This window comes from Phalangium opilio, unplaced genomic scaffold (genome assembly GCF_054372755.1).
Source record: "Phalangium opilio isolate 3A_F unplaced genomic scaffold, DU_Popi_V2 ptg000329l_1, whole genome shotgun sequence".
Classification (NCBI taxonomy): domain Eukaryota; kingdom Metazoa; phylum Arthropoda; class Arachnida; order Opiliones; family Phalangiidae; genus Phalangium; species Phalangium opilio.
In genome coordinates this window covers 690,180-714,073 of record NW_028324226.1, presented here as the reverse complement: position 1 = coordinate 714,073, position 23,894 = coordinate 690,180, and the positions used below count along the sequence as shown (strand labels likewise).

General features: G+C 39.2%; 1 protein-coding gene across 2 annotated transcripts in view; it reads right to left on the bottom strand.

The window, feature by feature from the left end:
* FoxP (forkhead box transcription factor P) overlaps positions 1-23,712 on the bottom strand; it is a 206,223-nt gene extending 182,511 nt beyond the window's left edge. For both annotated transcript variants that reach the window (XM_089859002.1, XM_089859003.1), the window contains exon 1: positions 23,278-23,712. The gene's annotated coding sequence lies outside the window, so the exon portion shown is untranslated. The remainder of the gene's footprint in view (positions 1-23,277) is intronic.
* Positions 23,713-23,894: the final 182 nt, after the last annotated feature.

The window sequence follows — 23,894 nt, the reverse complement described above, 5'->3', positions numbered from 1 at the left end:
CCCTATAGTGCTACCAAGAAGTGATATCTAGTTTATTAGGGAGAAGGTATAAGATGCCTAAGTATTGTTAGGGTGGGTTTCGTGTGTTAAGTAAAATACGACAACTCTTTAAAGTTAAAGATAAAATAAAGTTTATTCCGTTCCGTTTACAACAATTCGCGCGTATTTTCCATTTTCCCGCCAAAAACTAAACCTCTCAAAACTACCTCGACCTTTCACTCTCACATCGTGCGCGCTTCTCCCTCTCCTTTCCCTTTTTTAATCCTTTCTCTTCTTGACCCATCGAGGTCCCCTGCTTCCTTCCCCTCTCTCTTGCCCTCGCTGTCCTAGGTGTCGTTGATCTCGCATTTCCACGAGCTCAATCGCTTGACAAAAGCGCAGGTGTTGTTATTGTGTTGTTATTGCCCGTGAGGTGAAAGGTCGAGCCTAATATGAAGCGTATCAATTATCATTGTAACATTTCTCGGCCATCCTGTAATACGAATGCCCTCATTCGCAAGATTATCAATTAAAGCAAAACTAATTATACAAACAAATAATTACAAATAAATAATTACAAACAAACAAATATTAAGTTATTAACACATTAATTGTATAGTCTTCCAGTCCTTAGTTGAGTACATAACTATAGTAACATAAAGAGCATTACCACGCAGATCGTTACCATCAGCGTTTGGGCTGACCAGCAAATGGGATTTCCATAGCGAACTATCGGAATCTTCCGCCATTGTGGCCAGTTTGGAGTGACCGCATGGTCATCGAGATGGGTTGTGTCGAAATCGCGGGGGTCGAAACTAATTGTTTCGTCGTTGCTGCGGTCACTTTCGCTTTCGTCATCCCAACTGTCGTCGAGCGCGTCTCCATCGTCGTCAAGGTTACGAACCTGGAATGGCTTCACGGGTCCCGGTACTTTCGTAGCAGTTTTGCCGTTCTTCTCATCGTTACGCTGTTTCTGATGGGCTTGACTCTCGACTGTTGTTGTCCGCGCTTCACTCCGGGTGTCTTCGGTACGTTTCGAGACGGTCACAACTTTGACCGGCACTTCTAGTGGTCCAATTATTTTTCCTTCGCCTGGCAGACCTGGTAATCTTCCAGGGACTAATTCGATGGGTTTGGTGGGGAGTGTTGTCGGGTGTAGGGACGCGTCTGACGTGCCTGGGGGTACTTTACGGAATTGACAGGTTTGACATGACTCGACGTACCTTTTAACCATTTTCCTTTGTCTTGGCCACCAATATCGTTGTCGGACTTTAGAGAGTGTTTTCTCTATTCCCATGTGCCCTCCGGTTTCTGAGTCATGGGCCACGTCGAGAATGGTTTTTCGAAGTGATGGGGGTACGACCAGAAGCTTGTCCCGGCCTTCTCCGAAAGGGTTATCTCTATATAGGGTTCCGTTCTTCATTGTGTACTCGGCTATTCGGGGTTCGGCTTGGCTTCCTTCTTGACGGTATAGTTTCATCATCATCTCCTTTAGTTTAGGTAAGCTTTGTTGAGCAAGGGCTAGTTCATTAATGGGGATGGCTTCAAAGTTCAAGGCACAGGTGGGGATTTGACCCGCAGTTATTTCGGGATCTTGCGGAAGGATTGTAGCTCCTGAGAGGGCGTCCGCATTTAAATGGGTCTGTCCGCTACGAGGGACGGGGTTGAGGTATTGCATCTGATGATTATTATCCAGATAAATCAGACGAAACTGCCCTTCGTCGAATATAATTCCAGCTCGTTGTGACGTGAACCAGTCCACACCCAGAACGAGGGGTAGGATCGCGTTTGGAACCACAAAACACTCTACGCGCACCGCGTCAAAACCGCTTACTTCAACCATAATATCTATCACTCCTTTCGGCATCGCGACTCGCTTGTCAAAACCGATGACAGGGGCGCCGTCCCATGGCTTCACGTTTCCGAGTAAATTGTTTCGCGCTACGTAAGACTCATCGATGACCGATTTCCGGGCGCCTGTGTCCAAAAGAGTTTTAATCGGGCCAATGTCTCTTACCGAGACGTCCAACACAGGCACGACAGAGGCTTCGTTCCTAGCATCTATTGAGGGGTGTGGCATGTATGCGGTCGACAGCTCCGAACCCCTCTCTACGAAGCTGACCTCTCGTTTCCCGAACTAGGAGCGGTGTTCCGCGCGGCACTATTCGGGTCGGTATTTCTGGGTTGCCGGCAGTCGCGCGAGATGTGTCCTAGCCTGCCGCAATTATAGCATTCTCGGCTCCGGGGAAAGGGGTCTTGCCGGTAATTCCTGAACTGCGAGTAGCTCCGGTGATACTCATCTTCCCGTCTTTCCTTCTCCTGGTTCAACGCCATATTTTCGATCATAGCTTCTAGCTTTTCAATTTTTCCGGTTAACTGCTTGTATCTCGTATCTTCAGACGGATTGCTTGGTGGGTTCGCTTTCGGGGCGCTGAAGGGCTGCGGATGGGCGATAGGGGCCATCATCGGGAAGGGCTGATAGCCATATACGGGGAAAGACGTGGGCGCCTGACAATAATTATACGGTGCCGCCATGTGCGGCGCGAAGGAGGCGGCCGGAGAGGCGCCACGCGGTGGGCACGGGAAGGGCGTAGCTATTGTGGTTACATTTACGTTATGAAAACTGTCCGATTTCTCAAGTTCCTTGGCAAGCTTCAAAATCTCTCCAGACGTCTTGGGTTTAGACGAACTAATAACCGCCGCGTGGTTACGATTTGCGAGTCCAATTACGACATGTCGGATTGTCTTCTGGTCGTCAGGGTCGAGGCCGCTTCTTTTACACAGATCGAGTTTGGCAAAAATGTAGGCTTCAACGCTTTCGCTCGGCTGCTGTCCTCGGGCTCTCATCTGTACGAGCCATTCCTCTTCCGAAAAACGATCGGGGAACGCTTCCAGGAAACTCTTTTTCCATTCCTCGAAGTCTGCGCATTTTTCTCCCCAGACGCGATGCCAGTTATATGCCGTACTATTCGGGAGCATATACCCCGCGGCAGCGCTGAGCTTTATGGCGGCCGTCCATTTTAGTTGGGTGGCGAGCCTCTCATATTGAACCAGCCATTCGGCGGCTGATTCCCCGAAATCGGCCGAAAAGTATCCAATTTGAAGACTAGGGTTACCGTTGCACGACATTGTGGACGCGTGGTTTTCGCCAAAGGCCAGATCTTCGTTGTTTACAGTTTCAAAGAGTTCGGTATCGTAGACGTCTGTCGAAACGCCGGTGTCGTAGTCCAAGGAATCGTCCGTTAGCACTAGTTAGTTAACACTTAATTCAGTTCCAGGCGTAGCAAAGCACCTGTGTCGTGATCCCACTTCTGACACCAAATGTTAGGGTGGGTTTCGTGTGTTAAGTAAAATACGACAACTCTTTAAAGTTAAAGATAAAATAAAGTTTATTCCGTTCCGTTTACAACAATTCGCGCGTATTTTCCATTTTCCCGCCAAAAACTAAACCTCTCAAAACTACCTCGACCTTTCACTCTCACATCGTGCGCGCTTCTCCCTCTCCTTTCCCTTTTTTAATCCTTTCTCTTCTTGACCCATCGAGGTCCCCTGCTTCCTTCCCCTCTCTCTTGCCCTCGCTGTCCTAGGTGTCGTTGATCTCGCATTTCCACGAGCTCAATCGCTTGACAAAAGCGCAGGTGTTGTTATTGTGTTGTTATTGCCCGTGAGGTGAAAGGTCGAGCCTAATATGAAGCGTATCAATTATCATTGTAACAGTATTCGCGCGCATACCTCTTTCAAAATACATGGGGGGACATAAAAGGAGGCGCCGGGCTATTTCGCCTCTCCTAAGTCGGAAAATACGTAATTTTCGTCACTCGCGTCGCGCTGACGTGAGTTTTCAAGAACCAATGAGATGCTGGCTGGTTGTAATTTAGAGGCCTACTCCGGACCTACATCTGGACTGGAGATAAAGCAGGAAATGTGGCGAATTTATGCCTTCTCCCTAATAAACTAGATATCACTTCTTGGTGCTACTAATATGAACCATGGCATGTAGTTTGGCAAAGCAAATTGGGAAATTAACGAATTGTGACTGCACAAACACACTTTCAAATATTCATGAGATCTGAACAAATGTTAAAATTAAGAACTCTTTCGTATCAGATATCTAGGAAATATTTTAAACGATAATGTTAGGATAGATAATTTAAATAAATTAAAGATTTAAATTATAAATATGAAAAAAGTTCATAACTCTTTCCTATGGTATATACACTCTCCATTGGCCATTTACCCATCATGGCAACAAACCCAAAACCGGGGGGGGAGGGGGAATCTACCTTGAAAAACATTTATAGTTCAAGTTCGGACAGTATATAAAAAATATATATCCCATTGTTTTACTCTATTTTTATAATATGGTCTTAAATTTCATCCCAGGCTAAAAAAATATTTTAATATCCCTGAAGTACATACGTATAACAAGGTACGCGCTCTATAATCTTCTATTATTTATACAGAAAAAAAAATATTATTCAACTGTGGGGTTCCCAAACAATAATTTTCTTTTGTTTTAGTTATAGGTAGCCAAAAACACACACACAAAAAATATGCGCTCCCCTGAAATGAATTAGATCTAAACACCCAAGAATATGGATCGGTAGTTAAATCCAAAGCCACGTGTTTGATATAGCTCCAGGGTGGACTATTTACTAGCGGGTGGATTGGTTAAATTCAGATCTAACCCGATGGAATTCCGTCGAAAAGTACAAGAAAATGTTCCATTATTCAATACTAATAGCTACGTGTGTTAGCGTGCCATGACTAGAGATATCAGTCGGTAACTGGTTTCATACAACTCTTGGAAAACCGATTTCCCTGAGTTTTCCAGTTTTTTCCCATATATTTCCCAGGTTTTTTCCCATATACGGAGTAAGAACAACGGGAGTAGTTTTTTTATATCTGAAGCAACCGCTTCAGATGAAACTTACTCAAAACTCACAAATTTCCCTCATTTCCCTCATTTCCCTGAATTTTACTAGCAATTATTTATTTCCCAGAGCTTCTCAGGTTTGTATTAACACTAGGTAATACACATGAACGACTCAGGTCCGTGAGATGCTAGAAATGGGGGAGGAATACTCGGGAAAATGGCGGGCGGTCTTAGTCAGACGAATAAGGAAGCCCTCCCGCCATTTTCCCGTGTACTGCTCCCCCATTTTCTAGCATCCCACCAGACTCGAGCGGTTCCACAGTTACGGGCCGATTTCTCTCAAATTACGCCATGTTTCAAGCTATAATAATAGCATGCCGGACACAGGGATCATCAGCGTAATAGGTTACGTTTTCGTTACGAAATAAAACACGTAGATAAAGAATAAAAAAAATCGGCGTCGTCAGTCAGTCAGAGTATAATTAGGGGTTAGGTAATGGTTTCTTGCGTTTCAAGCCATTTGTTTTTTAACGCGGAATTTTTTTTAAGCTAAGGTGTACACTCCTTTTTTTTCTTTTAACTAGTTTATTTTGGCGGCGATCCCCATCCACATTGAAAACCTAGATTTCCACTGTCTTATTTCATCGACTCAAAAATGCGGTTGAAAAAAAAAAAAGCACACACACATTTCCCACGCCTTACCACAAACAATACGTGATTAGAAAATTGAGAAAATGGTTTGTTCGTTATGCGCAGTCGCAATTCGATACCTAATTAGACCGAACTGCCTGATTAATAGATAAGCAATAACAATTACTAGTTATTTATTTTTTGATATATCAGTAACACTATAGGGAAGGTTCATCAGAAGTAGTTTGTTTGAGTTTTGCTCAACTCATTGATATGAAATCAGCAAAACCAGTATAGTTTCGTTGAGTTCCTCAAGGTTGGGTCCGAGAACCCCTAGCCATCAAGTCCGTAAAGAACGTCCTAATCTAGACCCTTAACATTTAAACTTTAAGGAATAACCCGTAATTAAGCATAGTTTTATTGAATTTGAAAATTGTAAGAAATGGGTTATTTTCTAACAACATCTTTCAAATTATTTCAAGGTGGGATGTCTACATAGACAGGAAACTCTAGTTGGTTTCCAGTCCCTTGAAATAACATAGCTATAAATAGAAATAACTCAACTTATTCCCCACAAACAACATACTAATAGTGATTGAGACAAAAAGGGGTTTAAACTAATTTAAATAAAAAAAAATATTAAAGATATAAAGAAATGATCCTTAGATTATTCGAAGAAAGATGAAACCTGTTTTTTGTTAACTCTCAAAATTTTCCCCCTCATCGAAAAAATGTACCTCCGGATATTTTGTTTATTTTTCGTTACGCCAATTTTTTTTCTTAATATTAAATACAAAATTTTTTGTGAGGTCTCATTATTATACCCACGAGTGGTGCATGATTAAAAAAAGAAGACAAATAACAGGTTTGGCCACTCGAATTTCCCAATTTGTTTTTTTTTTCAGTCTCTCTCTCTATCTCAAATGCATTTCAAAGGGGTGGAAGGAATAGATGCGTTAATAAACTTTGATTTCCGTGGATTTTTACTATGAAACATTTTGGGATATTCTATAAATATTAAATTATAAAAACTTAATATTTATTTGAAATAAAAATTGTTGCAACTTTGTTTCTTATCTTAAGACTCATTCAGACTAGACGTTCACGTCGGTGAAGTCGCATTTCTCCCTTAATTTGACACGTGTCAACAACAATACGTAAAAGATTCGCGGGGTTAATTTGAAAATTCTGAGTTTCGTTGGACGGTGTCGAGATGGCACCACCTTCGTTAGCGCATTTTCTTAGCCATAGCTCACTCGATCATGCCTTACTGATGCGTGACTGAGTGTGCTACCCTTTAGCAGACGATATATGAAAAATTTAATGATTCTTGCCGTAATTTGTCATTTGTATTCCAAAAATATTTTAGTATTCAAAAGTATTGGTTCAAAAATCGCTATTTACGCGATTAGTTTTAAGTCGTCTGCTCTTGCGTCTGAACAGGGAAATAAACTTAATGACGCGACCGACGGGAACGCAAGATTTTTCTCTAGTCTGAATGGGCCTTTAGAGGTGGTTATAGATGATTTTCTTGGTAGCAAAATAATAACCCCTAGCAATAAAGAAATAAATAGAAAAAAAGGGTTTTTATATAAATTAAACCCCTTACATTTTTTCGTTGCATAATATAGGCCTATATTAAAAAAGAAAAAAAAAAACGTTTTTTATCAAGAAAAAACCCGAATCGACGAGTAATTATTTTTAAATTTGTTGGGGAATGACTAATTTGCATGAAAAATGATGAGCGGTACTGAACGCGATATCAATACTAATTAATAGGTAGGAAGGTGCGTTGACGCTAATTTCAGTCATAGGTAATATTACCCCAGGGTACTCTTATATAAGGTAATTAAAAAATACTAATTTTCAATTTTACATACAAAACTATAATATTTATCTCTAAAAACAAACTTAAACTGACCCGAAATAATATAAACTTCTCAAATAAAGCGTAAGAAAAATTCTTAGAAATTTCATATCTTTTTAGAACGAGGGATTGGGGAGGGGAGAAGGGGTAAAAGAGAAAAATCTTCGAATCACACAACCCGTAGAAAAATAAAAGAGAATTGGAGCTAGAGCTAGAGCTGGGGGTTGTTATTTTTAAAAATTGTCAAGACGAAAAGGGATGCTGAGAAAGGAAGTGCAATATTTCCCCGTACTCTCTTTGCTTTTCCGAATCCCCCATCCTCTCAGTAATTATCACTCCTCCATCCTGATTCAGGAAAAGGAAAAGTTCGAACACAACAGCTCCGCGAGGAGAAATTTTCGGAAAAGCCTCCCACTCCCTCCCGGCTTCATCCTCTCCTTTCCTCATCTCTCCATCTTCAGCCTCTCTTTCAATCCGTTATTATTTATCGGTGGCGTTTATTTTTGTCCGAATATAACCACTGGGCCGAGGAAAAGTCCAATCCCGAAAAATCCCACCCCCTAAATTCTTTTAAGAGAAGTAAAGACGGGGGAGTGGTACTTAAAAACGAAGGATGGAAGAGGTTGGTCGGTCGGGATGATGAGGAAAAGAGTCGGAAACTAAATGGGCCCGAGCTTTTATTTTTGAGAGAAAAATCCGGGGCAATTCTTACGCCGGCTTTCCCGTACGTACAAAGTATGGTCGAGACGTATCGCCTGGTCTTGCAAAACGAGTCGAGCTGGCCCGTCCACGAGCCAGAGCGAGATTTTAGCGCTAAAAGAAGCTCAAGAGCACGCATGCATGCGGGGATGGAAAATGGAGATGAAGCTAAAAGATGGAGAAAAAGTTATACCGGGGTTTTCCTCCCTCCCTTTTTCTTCAATCTTTTCTTCCCAAAAATCCCACCCACTATATAAGTACAGTACCTGTGATTCTGTGAAAATCGGGGCCAGCCGTAAAGCGGGAGAGGAGAGAAAAGTTTGGAAAATACAATTGTAGGAGCGGGGGAGAAGATGAAGGGATGGTGGGGAAAAAGAGGGAGGCATTTCGAGACTATTTATCGCCAAATCAGCAATTTTTACGTGTGCGGAGTGTTGAAAATGCGAACTTCCCACTTTGCAGAGCTTCTTTAGCGTTTTCTTCTTGCGCCTATAGCATCCCCGTATTCAACCCCTTTATCCTCCCACCTTACTTTTCTTTACCGCATCTTTTCCATCCACGCAGCATCCTCTCTCTCTCTCCTCTTCCAATCCCATCCCGCATCCTTTCCACTTCCCGAAAATGCTTTTTCTCTTTTTTGCCTTTTCTCTCTCTCTCTCCGCTCTCCATCCTCCTTCTGCCTCTTAGCATCTTCTTCTGGATAGCCATCCACGCAAACCCCTTTTGTTCTTCTCAACTGCCTGCGACGGAGGAGAGAGAGAGAGAGAGTCGCGTCGCCTCTTTTTGTTTAGCGCCGAGGGAATTATATATCCTTCTTTTCAGTTGTGTATTCCTAGTCCTCCTTTGCCATCCTTAAACTCCAGTATCCCCGAACCACCACGTCTTTAATTCCTAAATCAAGGCTTTAGCTTTAAGGATTGCGGCGGTCAACCCTAAGGTTTCCTTCCAAAAAGAAGAAGGTAGGACGATGACGTAACCGACTCTTTCGAGTTTATATTAAATTCTGCGTATTTTAAGGCATCAAGCGACCAGGGGAGTAAATGGGTCCAAGATGCGGAAAGAGCGAGATGGAGAGAGAGAGAGAGAGAAAATAGAACCTTTCTTTTCATTCGCACATAATTTAAATCCTAGAATACTGCAAGCAATCTTAGCGGTGACCCCATTTAAATGTTCATTTTTAATATATTGCACTGTGCAGTTATGTTCCCGTATTCAAATTAATTTAGAAAAATAATATATTTATATTTATTTTAATTTAATTTTTTATAATGTATCTTAAATTAAAATAATATATTTTATTTTAAATTTTGAATAATGTATCTTAAATTAAAATAATATATTTATATTTTATTTTAAATTTAGAGTAATATATCTAAAATTAAATTAAAAAATATTTTGTCGTAAAAAATTCCAAAAAACCCAAAATTTTATTATATTATTTGAGTGTCTTAATTGGTTTGATATTAAATATTTCTAATAAAAACAATTTCTTTTTAAAATGCATTTAATCTCCGCCTTGTTTAGCTAAAATGTAAATTTACACCAACCCCATCTCTCTTTCCCTTTTGTTTTAAATAATAAAAAAACCCATCATGAAATTACTCCCAAAATTAAAAACATTTTAACAAAATTAAATTTAATCTCATTAATTTAATTTCGAAAAACAACATTTAAAAAATAAAATAAAAAACATCTTCAGAAGATGCGAGGGTAATCGAGTAAAATCGTTTCACTTTCTCCCAGCCAGAGGTCGCTTCCTTTTAACCCCCCATGAAACCACCCCCTTTTAACAACTCAAGCCCAAGCTGACAAGGACAACTAGCGATTAAGTAGTGAAAAAGAACAACTCCCCCTTGCGGCGATGGGAAGAAGAAAAAAAGCGCTCAAAGAAGATTGAGAAGTGAACCCGATGAGCGACCTCAACCTTGAGCAACTCCAGGAAAAAAAATAAAAGAGTAAAGGCCAAGGGAAAAAAGATTTTTCCTTCCTTACAACACAACAGGCAAAAAAAAAAGAAAAACTAAAAGATCTGGAGCTATAAAGGATTTCGTGGCTTCGATATAGAAGAGAAGGAAAAAAAAATATATACTCCGAGGCAGGCTTTTTAGACGGAAACGAGACTTCCGGATAGAGAAACCACTCGCAGACATCCAAAGAGATGGAGAAGGAACTAAAGAAGAGAAAGAGGAATGCCCCTGAAAGAGGCTTTACCCTTATACACCCACGTTTACGTAACATCTCTACCGCGTATCTCTATTTAAAGGAACGTTTAAGAAACCATGTGTACAAAGCGGCGGACAATACAAATTATAAACAACATTAGATTCTTAAAAACACGCTGTACTGTTTAGATAATTTTCATTTATAGTAATAAGGAATATAAGGTATTAAATACAAATTAATATTAAAAAAAAATAATAATAATAATACGCGAGCGTACCTAACACGACACCAAACAAAACTGTCATAACGAACAAACTTGTCATAACAAACAGACAAGTTTTAATTATACAAAGCCATATACTATCAAGGGATATCAATTGTTTGTTTATTAATTAGTGAAATTACTTTGGATAACTGGCAAAAAAAAATTTATATTCTTTAATATATTAAAATATATACAGGGTGTTTCTGGTAAGAGGGATGTTCTTTGGTCGAACGATTTCAAGTCGAAATTGTAACTTTTATCTCCATTTTACCACAAGGGACACTGTTTCCAAGTTAAGATTGGATTATTACACGTTAGGATGGCCCATTAAATTTATTTAAGAAACTGATTTAGACAATGATTTCTTTTTTAATTAAGGGGTCATCCCTAAAACACTCATCAAAATCATAAGTCGAAAACAGTGTCCCTTGTGGTAAAATGGAGATAGAAGTTACATTTTCGACTCAAAATCGTTCGTCGAAACAACGCAGCATTTAATGGCAGACTTACTAGAAACATCCTTTATAAATATTACGGTATATTTTAATTTAATTATTAAAAGAAATCTCAAATCTTTTAATCCTAAAAATCGAATTGTATTAGAATGGCAATGCATTATGGGAGTAGAAATGTATTTAAGAAGCAAAAAGAGTCCGATAATAAGTCATTGGCGCGGCTTTCCCGTTAAAAGCGAGAACGAAACTCCTCGTTCGTCGTAAGATCTTTCATTTGATTATTACCGCACCCTTTTTGTTCTTTTTCCAACCCGCTAGCAAACGAAACCCAACGAACCAACCACACCCATGAAGATATATACGAACAATCAATATAACTATTCACTAAACTCCGAAGCTAAGTCCAATTTCGTTAAAAACACTAACCCAGGGTCAAGTAACGCGTGTAAGGAAACGTCAAAAATATTCGATAATTATTCGAATGCATCATCTTCTTAGAAGAGAGAAAGAAAACTGAAAACTAAAAATCAACCTTAATTTGCGATGAACCCCTAACTTATACCATAAGTTTATAAGATACGTTCCATAAGTATGACACTAGATATTCTTCGTAATGCTAGAGACTTACAGCTCGAGCTAGTTCTAGAACGACAAGCGAGAATTCCACCTTCCTATTTAGTCTGTACCATGAAGCGATATCTAGTTTACTAGGGAGAAGGCATAAATTAGCCACATTTCTAGCTTTATCTCCAATCCAAACGTGGGTCCGGAATTAATCCCCGCCTCTAAACTACAACCAGCATCTCATTGGTTCTTGAAAACTCGCGTCAGCGCGACGCGAATGACGAAAATTACGTATTTTCCGACTGAGGAGAGGCGAAATATAGCCCGGCCTCCTTTTACGTCCCCCCTTGTATTTTGAAAGGGGGACTGGGACTATGGCGCGCGAATACTTAGACATCTTATACCTTCTCCCTAGTAAACTAGATATCGCTTCTTGTCTGTACTAAGCCTTTGATGGCTCCTCAACAGGCATCTTCCCTTTACCTCGAATGCAAGCTTCAGTTTGTAACCAGTGACAAACTTATGGAAGGAACATATCTTATGAACTTATGTCTATAAGGATATCTCAACTGCAATAATTCCGGCGTAGAAATCTTCAATGGGTGAATCTCGGCTAAAATAATCTTGTTTGTCATTGAGTAAAAAGAAAGAAAGCGAGGGGTGGGTGAGTTACCCCCGCTGCAAACACCCCCTATAAACGAAAAATGAAAGATGAAAGAATCAGATTGGTAAAACCTCCGACTCCGACTCAGAATCGCCTAGCTTTTTAAATAATTATAGTCGAGTATAAAATATCATCGATGCAACGCAACGTACCGCCCAAAAGTTAAATACGGACCATTTTGATTAACGATATCAACTCCCGTTAATTTCGAAAAACACGAGAGAACATTACGGCATTGTTAAAGGCGGTGTCGAAATTAAAACCGAAATGGTCTATCGAAGAATGAAAGAAAAAGAGAAGGAGAGAGAGAGAGAGAGAGAGAGAGATAGATCAACGTGAGATATTTGTCTTTTGGTTATGGCGCTGTCTAGGCGATATTTATACAAAACTTTGTTCATATCGTCCAACTCAACAATTATTGAAATTAAGAAGCTGCCATCCAGTTCCCAGCTTCCCTTTACGAGCGCCGCAACCCCGATTGTCGTGGGGCACGAGCCCCAACAAATTTTCTTTGTATTTTGCAAACAGGGCGAATGTGGATGGAATAATACAAAGTATTGGATGCATCCAACAGGAATTTTTAACCCTTTGGGCTTCCTTTCCATTTCTTATCGAGAAAAATACACCAATATACTCGAGTAAGCAATTAAATTAATGAGGTGATTTGATTAAATTGTCAACTCAATTCAACGATATCTAAATTTCTTAAGCCTGCTTGCATGCTGGGGTCGCGTTGTTGAACATTTTGATAACAAATTCTTGTTTTTTCAATATAGACATTTTAAGTAAATAAATTATTTTTATACGTTATGATAATTTCCTTGCCGAAACAAATTTTGTGTTTTTAATTTTATCTTGTCAAAAACTAGGTATTATAATAAATTATCCTCTTCTACGAATTAATATTAATGTTTTTAAAAAGCCCGCGAGGTATTTCGTGAAATATACGCGGGATGTTTTTGATAAGTTTGCTATAAATTGAAGGGTCAAACTGAGTGGAAAGTGACCAAGAACATTATCATTTAGTTCCGGAGGTATGGACTCCCAAACATTGAAAATAAAGACACATGTGGAAATAAGACATCATCCTTCAATAGTCTTCAATCTAAGATCGTTATTGAACCTCTATCTATAGTAAAAGTATACTTTAAAATGGGTAGAAGTGTGGTAAAGTAAAGCTAATTACTCCACATGTGTGACTATTTCCTTAATTATTTTAGGAACCCATAATTTCTCCGTAACTAAATGTTGTAGACCCATGCACGTTCTTTGACACTTTAAAAACACGCGGACCTTTGAATTTAAGTCAGATTTACAGGAAAAACCCTGTATACTCCAACGTAATCCATATTATGCCTTTGATATTCATGTAAAACAGATAGGAGAAAACCGAATCTGGGAAAATTACAAAAAATAAAAATAAAAATTTGTAAAAAATACTAAACAAACAATACGGTGCATATAGGTATAAAATAAATTTCGTTCCGGGCGTTGGAACGCCACCTTCCTCCTACCAACGCATTCACACAAAAATGACGTTTGGGAAAGAAAAGAAGAAGATTGAAGTAAAAAAAGAAAAAAATTACAACGGACATCGAAAATTCGCATGGAGGGGCCGCGCGAATGCAACTTCAACTTTACATTCGCAGCTGTGCATATTTGTAGATCGGCCGTTAACCTTAAATAAAAAAATGTCTAAAAGAGGCCTAAAAACCTTTCCCGCCCCTTTTCCCCCGGTGGAACTAACAAACAAATAAGGGGCCAAGCCCCATCCGTGAGAGAAGCCCGCGTGGCCCCCTTAATGCTATTGCAAACCGCGAAATTCGTCCGTTTTTTTACGTAACAAGTCAGAAAGAGAGAGAGAGATGAGAGCGAAAAAGAAAAAAAAGATAGATTTTTCTTCTCCCGATGGTCCCAAACTGGAATCGGACCGATGGGAGACGTGATCCCGAAAAAGAGAGAACTCTCTCTCTCGAAGGATGGGGAGGAGAGGTCAAAGTCCCAGCTGCCGGCATCTCTCTCTCTCTCAGATTGTGACGTAAGGATGGTTCGGTGCATGGAAAAGAAGCGTAGGACATTTTTGGGAAACAGAGCTCTCCTATAAGCATTATTTGCATCGTTGCTGCCGCTAACAATGAGTGGTTCGTGCTTAAAAAGAGAAATGATGTGGGATGGTGGGATGGGGAAGTCAGCATCCCGATATTCCTTGCCTCCCCCTGTATTTTTTTCCCCCAATTCATATGGGAAGGAAAGCACCGCATCCATAGGGATATGTATTCCGCAACGTGGACCAGTGGTTTATTTCGTCAATCACTTATTACGTCAGAATACCATCGAGGGACTTTCACGAAAGATGTGGTTGGCTTGACCATTAGCATTAGCGTTCTTTAACAGAGATACCCATCTTTAAAAACTGGTTTATGCAAATTCGTAAACGAGAGTTGAAAAAGTCGGCCTCGTTTTCGAATCAATCAAAGCTCTAACAGTCTCGTTTTCAAATGAAAACTTGAAAGAAGAATCGTGCATCTTTTTAACCTCTTTAACTTGACCAATAAGAAGTTTGCGAATTAAGTCTATAGCAATATTGAACCAACTCGCTTTGAAGAATATTTCAGAGCCTCCGTGGCGCAAATGGTTAGCGCGTTCGGCTGTTAACCGAAAGGTTGGTGGTTCGAGCCCACCCGGGGGCGATGACAATTTTTTACCTAATGTAATTGTTATTTATGTTTGAAAATTTCAGTAAAGATTACTTCGGTCATCTCAGAGCCTCCGTGGCGCAAATGGTTAGCGCGTTCGGCTGTTAACCGAAAGGTTGGTGGTTCGAGCCCACCCGGGGGCGATGGCACTTTTTTTCCAAAAATAATTATTATTTAGGTTTGCAAATTTCAGTAAAGATCACTTCGGTTATCTCAGAGCCTCCGTGGCGCAAATGGTTAGCGCGTTCGGCTGTTAACCGAAAGGTTGGTGGTTCGAGCCCACCCGGGGGCGATAACAGTTTTTTTTTTATTTTGACCAAAAATAATAAATTATTATTTTGGTTTGAAAATTTTAGTAAAGACCCCTTGATCCGGCAAAATTAATTTGGGTGTATTAATAACACGGATCGTATCGCGTATTAGAGAGCGTCCGACGGAAATCAGAAAAGAGAGACGACGCTGCTCAACTTCAAGAGCTGTAACGTCCATATACACAACCATGTCACTTGGAATAATCCACACTGAGAAACCCTACACTAATACTAAACAATCCCATAAACATAGCCTTAACACTAATGCAAACTATACTAGCCACGTGTTCAAAAATATATTGCCAAAAATGTACAACTCATCTCACATCGAAAGAAGCGGAACTACTTTTAATCTACATTGCGTACCACTCCGACGTATAATTACGTAAGCGGTAGTCACGTACAGAGACGAATAAGAATGACCCGCTCCTAAAATATGACAGGGTCTAAAAAAGGACCACTACAAACCACTGGTCCACGTTGGGGTATATTCCCCCCCCCCTTAAAGGTGACCCGGTAAATCCCCCCCCTCCCCACGTCAGCCTTTCCCGTAGAAAGACCGCTTTGTTTACTAAGTTACGTAACTCCCCCTGGCAACGGAACGGCGTCCCCAAAAATATAAATGGGGGAATCCCCTCAACACACTACAGACCTATATTTTCTCTCTGAATCACAATAGACAGGAGGGAGAGGGAGAAAGAAGGAGAGAGAGAGAGAGACAAGAGAGAGAGAGTCTACCAGAAACGAAAGAGAGAAGAGAGAGAGAGAGAGATGCTAGCCGGGGGTATAAAGTAATGAGGGAATACCCGGGGAAACCGTTTCTAGAGGGGTTTAGGACCCCCTAAAATAGCGAGGATGCGTGCGATGGGTGTCCATCCATCGGAGGTTTGGGTTCGGCGGTGGCTAAACTATTCCTGAGGAAATGAGATGGTTACGAAGGATGTTTAGTAATTTGAAAATAATATTATATTTTAAGTTTTCCAAGGCACTAAACTACTATAATTTATCTCATGGAATATTTTGCTATCTTCCAAGTTGCTAAAATACTAATAATTTATTTAGAGAGTGGTATCTTTCAACCCATTCAAGGGCTAAATATTAAATTTTATCATTATCATTCTCCCCCTATTTATAATTCTTGTCTATAAAATGGTAATGCTAACGAGACTTAATTCCTTCAAAATAAATCATCTCATCTACATCTTCATGATTTTTCTAAAGCGTTAAAAGTGGGAGAGCGCTAATGCTAAGAGTATTATTTAGATCTTGGAGTAGAATGAAGTAAAAAATAAAAAAATAGGTCTAAGAAGGTAGACCCTGTTATGACGAGGTTTCCCCCTATGTTTATTGTCATCTTTCACCCTGGTGGAATAGATTATCAGTTAGGTAAGATATGTTCAGGGACATTCGTTCGTTGTCACCGCTCGAGTCATCAACCTTCCTGTGGAATATACATATTCCAACATCTGTTGTCACCAGTATCCCGAATTATAGATACCATACACTTAACCTAAACTTCAGTGTAAAGTGACAAGGTACAAATTTTGATTTATCAAACGAGGGGTTTGGCCTCTAGGTAAAAATGTTGTTGACCTCAGGGGGTTTAGGGACCACACTAAGATGTTTAGAGATGGGGAGGGGGGAATATTTTCAAGGAGAAATTTTGGGGCTATTGCTCCCTTATACTTTCGCTTTCGTTTATGGGGGTCCGGGGTCCAACCCCGCTTTTGTGGGACGTGTGTTATATGAATTCTAATAAACAACAACTGATATTTAGGGGCTACTCTCGGGGGAAAGTGGTTTTTGTAAAATGCCATTGCACCCAGAGGTCCGTTCGAGGAACCAGCCATCAACCTTCTTTAAAAATAAAATAAAAAAAATTGGTTTTTTACAAAAGATTTCTCGGACAAGCTTCTGATTACAACGAGAATCCATCCGTACATAGAGAAGGGGCCCATATAGAGGCGCCTGGACCATTTTCTTTATTAAACCATATATTGGGACAATAAGGTTCAAAGTTCTCACGAAACCTTGAACGGTCAATCGAGGATAACTTCGATAAAACTGGCGACAAAAATCAGAGGGGAAAAAGCACCGCCAAGTGAAAAGTGGGCTCAATGTACTTCAGTAAGTAAAAAAAATTAGAACTTACTAACTCAAAGTGGTTTTAAATTGTTGAAAACAACATTACAGAAGCTATAGGTCTAAATTAACTAATCGCACCGAGGGAAAAATGTTACTGGTAAGCGAATAAGTATTGCCAATCGTTTGCAAGTGCAATTCATCTACATCAGAACAAACTTGAAAAGCTTGTAACTCTGGTTCGATTCAGTGATCATTCAGTTCCAACTTCCAAACCTGAAGGAGATGCTCTTTGAAAATATTGGCAACACGGAAGCGCGATTCAAATTGAGAAACTACAAACTAGCCCCTTTAGTGCACGCTATTATGAGTATACTTATGGCAATTTAGCAATGAATTACGCGTTTCTTCTATACTTGGAAAAAGCTAGTTAGAAAGACAAGCAAAATAAACATAATAAAGAAAAGAAATTGCCGCCACGTTTTATGGCTAGACTACATATCACAGGGGACAAACAAACCGAGGCCCAAATGAGACAGAAAATAATTTTGGTTTTTCTGTGTTACTTTTTTCGTATCCTTACGTTTGGGCCCTATTTTAACTTTTGGTGCCCCTTTCCCAAAATGCAGGGGCCCCACGAAGAAAAGAAAAAAAAAAACAAAATTGTATATGGCCATCCCATAATATTTCTGTTTATTATCTCTGATTCTCGGAATCACAAAGTAGAGGTATAACGCACCTATAAAAACAAGCAGCCGACAAAATGGCTGTTTACTGGATAAACAAATCTATAAAAAGATTTTTCTGTCCGAAAAGCCTTAGCAACGGAACTGTATTTTCGTTTTCGGCGAAATCAGAGCTTGAATATTTTCCTGGATGAAAATCCACCACCATATCATTATTATTTAAAATCTACGCAGTTACTAAACCACATCCTTAACCACGAAAAAATAAACATGATTCCAGCTTTAACTATGGTACACTTTCAGGGTTAAAAAATCAATCCCTATTATATAAAACAAGACATAACTCCAAGTGAACGCGAGACAAAATATAATTACATTTAAAAACCGTAAACCTTCCGCCTTTAACTCTGGTCGATTCTTAGGGTTAAAAATTACGAATAAAAACGCTAGCTATATAATATAGAGAGGGTTATGTTATATATATGCAAGAAGTGATATCTACTTTATTAGGGAGAAGGTATAAATTCGCCACATTTCTAGCTTTATCTCCAGTCCAAACGTAGGTCCGGAGTTAATCCGCGCCGCCTCTAAATTACAACCAGCATCACATTGGTTCTTGAAACCTCACGTCAGCGCGACGCGAATGACGAAAATTACGTACTTTTCGACTGAGGAGAGGCGAAATAGCTCGGCCTCCTTTTACGTCCCCCCTTGTATTTTGAAAGGGGGACTGGGACTATGGCGCGCGAATACTTAGGCATCTTTAACATTCTCCCTAATAAACTAGATATCACTTCTTGATATATGTATATCTGCTGGAGCGGGGGGCTTCCCATTCAAAATGCGTCATCCAATAAAAATTCAACATTTTTAATCGTAGTGAAGGGGAGCTTTACAGTGAAGGAGAACTTTACTTTTATAAAAGTCGTCCCACTCTTTTCCCATGCAAGGGTTCAAGCTGAATTTTGGCGGCAAATGGGGGAGGGGGGGGGGTTCCTTCGTTAGGAAAGATCGGAGGGAAAACTAACCCTCTCTTTTGCGCCATTTCGTATAATAAAGAGAAAAGAAAAATTTAGAATTTAAGGTCATATGGTTCCTTTCCAATTCGCAGTCGTAATCCTTACATAAACAGCAGAGAAAAATAGGCAAACATACTGTCAATATTGGAAAAATTGGGGACAAACAACCCAACTTAAGTTTAATTAAATTAAGTTACCTCGGAATCAAAAATAAAATATTTTTCAAATTAATAAATATGATTATACGAATAAATAACATCCGGACTGGGAATCCCGCTTAAAGGGAAAATAATACGACAAAAATACCCTCTGAAATATTAATAATATCAGAAGGATATAACACTTCTATTCGGGAGAAGTGTACCACAAAACCCCCGGGGTAATTGTAACATGATTCTTCCCAACATTATTTTACATTTGGAGCAAGGTTACTGAACCGAATCACATACGCCATAAATAGTTCCCTCATCATTACTCTATTAGTGTTTAAATATTTGCTAAGGCGCATGCGCTTGTGGATGGATTTTTGTCCCACCTCAAGACAATCAAGGTTTGTGGGTTTATTGCTGAGGATTTAGTACTAAACAGTTATAGAATTCACCCCAAGGTGCGATAGTTACCCATCTGAAGTTTGATGAGCATGCAGGAGAGCAAACAAAAAGGTGAACACTGAGCCTGGGAAGAATCATGTTACATAAAACTAAAGTATTAAGAGGATACAGAGTGTTATCCTTCTTCTATTATCCCCTTCTGATAATATAATATTCAACATTTTTTTAAATAGTGTCAGTATCACTTTTAAAATAAATTCAAATGATACGAAAATATGATCCCGTTTTATTTTTCCAAATCGACAAGGGAAAAGAAAAAAAAACATAATAATAACCAATATTCAATAATTCGATTTGTCAAGGAAATATGGTTTATATCTCATTGGGCTTTTTTTTTTGGGTTAAAAGAATATTAAAATTTTCTTGAAAGATATGGAAAAACAAAAACAAAGAAGAATAAGGGGGGAAGGGGGAAGGTAAACGGGTGGGGGGATGGTAATGACGTAATCTCTCATAATCCTTATAGAAAGCTCCACCCATCTTTCTATTAAAAGTTTGAAGAGATCAGAGAAGAGAGAGAGGGAGAGGGAGAGAGAGAGAATGAACAAGAACGGCTGTGTTGACTTTAACCAGAAACAAACATTTGTTGTCTGTTGACTTATTCTCTTCGGCCGGAAACCATGGTAACCCCCCTTCACGAAAAAAAAAATATAATATCCGACCCCCCCCCCCCTTATAAAAATATATAAGCAAGCCCACAATGGAGGAATAGGACATAACCCCCCCCCCCCCAAATACAACTTCTATATTGGTCTAGGCCTACTTTCCTAAATCACATCTATTGTACAGAAATTATCAAGGACTTTTTTCATAAAAGGTTTTGTTATATTGTTTATTTATCGTTTGGGAGGGGGATGACTAAATGCCTATTGTACGTGCAGTTGAAATAATTAATAATAGACAATATATCTATTAGATTCTGTACGAAATTAATTTTTATATTCAAAATCACGACTGATGCTTCAAATTAGTCTAAAATATTTTACAACCTATTACGTATAGGTAAGTATAACCGTAAATTTCATATATTCCTTTATAATATTTACGATATTTTTTGGGGATTTTGGTAAAGGTGTTCTATGGTATTCACTATACAGGGTGTTTCTGATAAGTCTGATATAAATAAATTTTAAGGGGGATATTCTTTGGACGAACGATTTCGAATCGAAAATGTAACTTTCATCTCCATTTTGATTGTCCTAAGGGACACTGTTTTTAAGTTATGATTTGAGTGTTTTAGGGAAGACCCCTTAATTAAATTGGAAATCATTGCCAAAATCAGTTTCTTTATTAAATTTAAGTGGTCATTCGTAAAATACACCATCCAATCCTAACTTGAAAATAGTGGCCCAGATATTAAAATGGAGAGAGAAGTTACATACATTTTCGACTCAAAATCGTAATTCGTCCATAGAAGAACATCTCCCTTCATTTAATATCAGACTTATCAGAAACGCCCTGTAGAAGTTTTGATTCCGAACATTATTATTTGGTCATAAAATGTTTTGCTATAAGATAAAAGTCCCTTACAGATTCGAGAGCCAATATACGCGCCCGAAAGAATATCTTTACGGATTTTACGATTCTTTTTTACGACAAACATTGGCCAGGGATACGTAATATATAATTAAATATTAAGCCTTGGTTATCCTAATTCCATAGATAGCGCATCCTACAGCAACTATACTTTAAAATCAAAGTATAGTAAACGATCATCCATATCGATACTGTCGACCCCCTCGAACCAATAAGATTACAAACCCCCCTACTTCCCATGTGCACCCAGAATAGAAATAGAAATATATAAAAATGAATACGAGAAAACAAAGAAAAAAACAAAAAAATTGCGCAAATTTATAAATTTCCCAAGGACAAAAAGTGGTCCATTTGGATCGATTTTTTGAGAGGATGAGGGCCCCCTAAAATCCTCCCCAGACTGCTTCACCCAAAAAAAAAGGCGAGAGAAAGGTTGAAAAAAAAATAAAACAAAAAATAATACAAAAAGAGAATAAGTGTGTGTGGGGGGGGAAGCCCCCTTCCGCTTATTGGGAGTCGGTAAAAAAAATGCAACGCGAGCGGGAGGAGAAAAGCTTAAATAAAAGGGAGAGAACAGGGATGAGAGAGAGAGAAAGAGAAGTGGAATAAAGGGGTGGCTTGATTTTAAAATTATACTTTCCCGCACTTTGAGTCTTACGCCATCCAATTCCCGCGTACCTCTTTTATTTTTATTTTTTATTTTTTTATTTTTTATTTTTACCTCTTTCTTCCTCGTAACACCCCCTTAGTAAAGATGGGCTTGCCCCATTTTGTGTATGTTTACCGTATGAGGAAAACTAAAGGAAGCTCAAGATGAGGAGGATGGAAAAACGGAGAAGTCCCCAGCAGCAGCAGCATCCCTTTTCCCAGGGAAAAATTCCCGCCCACGAATGGACCCCCGTCTTCCTTTTTTTCCTTTTGCCTATATTATTATATATACCTTTGTGTATTATTTGCGCAGCCAAGGCGAAATAAAGGCGAGCAAAAAACAAATTTAAAAATCAATAAAGCTAATCTAAGGAATTCGTTTTGGAAAGTTGATTGCGAGAGACTGCGTGGTCTCTCTCTCTCTCTCTATACCTCTTCCATCCCTTTTTCCTCTCTCTCTCTCTCTCTCTCTCTCTCTCTCTCTCATCCTTACTCGGATGGGGGAGGATCAAGAGAGCGAAATAACGCGAACTTCTTATGAATATATATAAAAACGGGGCGGGAAGAATAGCTTTAAAGAAAATAAAAAAATCTATACTAGATTACGAAAAACAAAATGCGTAGCTATACGGAGGATGCATCCTTATTTTTTATTTTTTTTTCCTTCTTTATTTTCTCCTCCTGAGCTTCCCTAGGAAGATGGGGATGGAGATGAAGATGAAGTGTGCGGGGGAGGATGAAGGAAGGGGGTTTTAAAATTAATTTATTTCTTTTTCTTCCACCCCCAATCTCCCTTTTATTTAAAAGGGGGCTAAGGTTGGATGGAGAGGAAGTTAAGAAGAAGAAAAAAAATAAAATAAAAGAAGAGGTCATATTTTTCAAATTACTTAATGCATTGTATAAATCTGGCCTAATTGAAAAAATGCTAAATAACCGTAAGAGTTTATCGATTCAGTTCCATGGAATATCTCTTCTTTTTCTCCCAAGCATACAGAATATTTTTTCTCTCTCTTTCTCTCTCTCATTTTAATTTATTTGCTCTAGGGAGCCTTCTGTTTTCTTTATAAAAATTTTTACCGCAATAATTAATGACCACATAGTGGAAAACTAAACTCTTTTAAAATATAAACGCGCTTTACGATTCCTTAATTCACCAATCCATTTAGGTATAAGGAAAAAAAATTGTCTAAATACTGGTTATAGAATTAGCGCGAGTTTCAGTTGGGGTAAATTTTTGTGTTGCGCTGCTAGATATGTTTAGACGGTTGTTCATGGCTGGTCGCTCCAAAATTAGGGGTTGTCAACAGTCGGTTATGAATCACGTGTATATTAAAGAGTTATATACCTAATATATATATTTTTATTTTGCGGGGCACGGATTGATTTCAATTTGTTGGATTGCAAAACCGTGACGAAAGCGTGGTTACAATTTAGGCTTATAAACGCGTGGACATCCCTTTTAATATCTCCGAGAAAATCAAATGTCAACCGCGCCGCATACCAAAAAAGAAAACGTGCAAACTTACCCAAGAGTAGAAATATTATAAATAGATCCGAGAAAATCCTTGCAGACGTGGAAATGTTTTGGTTTGGAGAAGGTGTCATCGGTACGACATCGTCATTCAAGAAAAAATTTCAGTTCCGCACGTGTAAGTATTACCTCATCCGTCCATCGTAATAACGCGCAGGCGCTATGATCTTCCGTTTAAAAAAAAGAAAAAGGTACCCAAAGTAAACAAAGGCCGAACGGAAACGAAGATAAGTCACTTTCCAATCGAAATAGCTAACGTTCACAGTGTTTGTAACGGAATTAGTCCAACGGTGGCGACTCCTAACTCGAAATGTCAACGGCGTGTTTGTTTTTTTCCAGGAAATAATCGTGTTTTTTCCGCCGGCATCTTCGGGAAAAACAGGAGAGAAATACGCGACCACCAAATCCACGAGCGCGCGACCGAGAAAAACGTAACGCGGAAAAAGCGCGGGCTCTCTTCCGAGCGAGTCTCACGTGCTCTTTTCCAACTTTCCGGCCTCGCGCGCGCGAATCAACGCGCCTTTTTTTTCTTTCTCTCTCTCTCTCTTCTTCCTCCTCTTCTTCTCTCTTCCTCTCTCTCTCTCTCTCTCTCGCTGCTCTTCCGCCTCGAGG